Genomic DNA, 2,225 nt, shown 5'->3' with positions numbered 1-2,225 from the left:
GCCCCGCAGCCAGGGCAATGGATGGGGGCGGGAGCTGCTTGGCTCTCTTGTGCCTGGTGGGGCTCTGCTGAGGGCGTTGGCAGATGTGAGGGTGGCAGGGGGATGGGTCCCTGCGAGGGGCGTGTGGGGCCCAACCTGCCCTGGGTCCCTGACATGGGGGCGCGTGACCCCTGCTGGCCGCTGGAGTCACCCTGGTCCCTTCCCTCCCGCACAGAGCCCCCCTGCGCCTCGGCGGAGCTCTGCCAGGAGCGGGTGGACTCCCGGGTGGAGGAAGGGGCCTTCTACGACATCGAAGAGCAGCTCCACACCCGGGACACGGTAGGAACCTTCTCCACACGGGGGGGACCCGAGATTGTCCGGCCCCTTCCCAGCACGTCCCCCCCTCCGGGAGGGGCTTGTCAATGGGGATCCCCCTGAGGCTCCTTCTCCTGCATGACATGGGCCCCCCAAGCTGGGGTCTCTTGTCATGCACCAGCTGGGCCCCCACAAGCCTGGGGCAGCAGTTGGGGGGGGAGTGTGGGTGCTTGGACAACCAGCAGCTCCCACCTCCACTCCTGGGATGCCTGAGCCCTGCAGCTGTCCGTGGGGGGCAGGCAGGCCCCAGGCTCACAGACTCTCTCTGGGGTGCAGAGCCCAGCCGCCCTGCAGCGGTTCCTCTTGGCCATCCCCCTCGCCTGCCTCGCCGCCCTCCAAAGGGGCGAGGACACCCTGGCGCCGCGCTGCTGCAAGGACACCATGATGGCCAGGATCGTTGTAAGCGAGTCGCGGCAGCCGGGAGGAGGGAAGGGGATACGTGGGGTGGACGGGGGTCTGCCTGGGCCATGGCAGCGGGTGGGGGTGCTGGAAACGGGATGGGTGGAGCCAGGAGGGCTGGAGGTGGACATGGGGAGGGTGGGTGGGGATGCTGGAGGAGGGAGGGACACAGAAATGGGGCAGGTCTGGGGTGCCGGAGAGGAAGGGGGATTCGGGACAGGGAGGGGTCTCCCCGGGCCATGGGGGGCTGGAAGGGAGCCGAGCGGGCTGCTGGGGATGCGCCTGGGGAGCAGGGATGAGGAGGTTCAGAGGCTGGTCACCAGGGCAGTGAGGGGCAGGAGACGGCCTGGGGACAAGGATTGAGCTGGTCCCGGTTTGGGAGGGGGGTGCTGGGAGGGGCCCTGTGCCGGGCAGGGGGGCTACAGGGCAGCGGGAGGCAGTGGGGTTGGATCCTGCTGGGTGGGGGCGCTGGCCGCGTGAGCGTCTCTTGGGGGCCCCAGCCTCACACGCCCCTTTTTCCCCTTTGGTCTCACAGGAGATCATGGAGAACTCGCCCCCCCCGCTGGTCTTGGCCGATTGCCTCAACGCCGCCTGCAGCCTCAGGTACCGACCCCCCCCCCCTCCGCCGACTCCCCCCAGAGCAGATCCCCTGGCCAGGGAGTGGGAAAGTCTCTGTCTCCTGCTGCTGAATTAACAGTCTCTGCCCCTCTCTCCTGCCAGCACCTTGCAGCCTCCCCTGCGGGCCCAGCTCCTGAGCCCCCTGCTGACGGCGGCCGTGGGACAGACAGTGTCTGGGGACTGGCAGCAGGAGCCCATCCACACGCAGGTACGTCCCTCTGGGCCCTGCTCCCGGGCTGGGCTGGAGCTCCAGAGAGGAGGGGGGGGGGTGGCAGAGGGAGGGAAGAAGCTGCAGGTTTGGATCCTTCCCTCCAGGTTTCCCGTTGCTCTCCCGGGGGGCCCGTCCCTTCCATGCCCAGCCTGGGCTCCCCCCTGCTCTGCGAGGCGGCTCAGACCCTGCTCTAGGCTGGACCCCGGAGCCAGCGGGTGGCCTGGATCCCCCAACCCCCCTCTGACCCAGGGCTCCCCCTTGTCTTGCAGCAGTTCATCCGGGCCCTTCCCTACGACCTCCAGGCCCTACTGGCAAGCCTCCTCGCCGAGTCCCCAGACACCGCCCGGCTGCAGCTCATAATGGAGGTGAGCCCCGTGGGGGGGACGGGGCCATTGTCCCTGCTTCCTCGGGGGGGGGCCGAGAGAGGAGCAGTGTCAGTGGCTGGGGGGGGCACAGTCCGAGAGGAGCCCCAGGCTCTGCCCAGAACCGGCACCTCCCTACGGGTCCTGACCTGCCTCTTTCCCCCCCAGCACCTGAGCCCGTGGCTGGAGTCCCGCCTGCCCCAGGAGCGAGCCAGGGCCCTTGGCAGCACCACGGCCCTGCTGGGAGTCGCCACCACCCTCCCGGGGTTTGACGTAAGTGA

General features: G+C 69.3%; 1 long non-coding RNA gene across 1 annotated transcript; it reads left to right on the top strand.

Annotated features, from left to right (window-relative positions):
* Nucleotides 1–635: 635 nt before the first annotated feature.
* On the top strand, nucleotides 636–1,579 carry LOC142823366 (uncharacterized). The gene is made up of 3 exons (XR_012898592.1): nucleotides 636–753; nucleotides 1,289–1,356; nucleotides 1,474–1,579. It is a non-coding gene; the product is annotated as an uncharacterized LOC142823366 (long non-coding RNA).
* Nucleotides 1,580–2,225: the final 646 nt, after the last annotated feature.

Source organism: Pelodiscus sinensis, chromosome 33 (assembly GCF_049634645.1).
Source record: "Pelodiscus sinensis isolate JC-2024 chromosome 33, ASM4963464v1, whole genome shotgun sequence".
Lineage (NCBI taxonomy): Eukaryota > Metazoa > Chordata > Testudines > Trionychidae > Pelodiscus > Pelodiscus sinensis.
The sequence above is the reverse complement of the archived record's forward strand: the minus strand, read 5'-3'. Positions and strand labels throughout refer to the sequence as shown.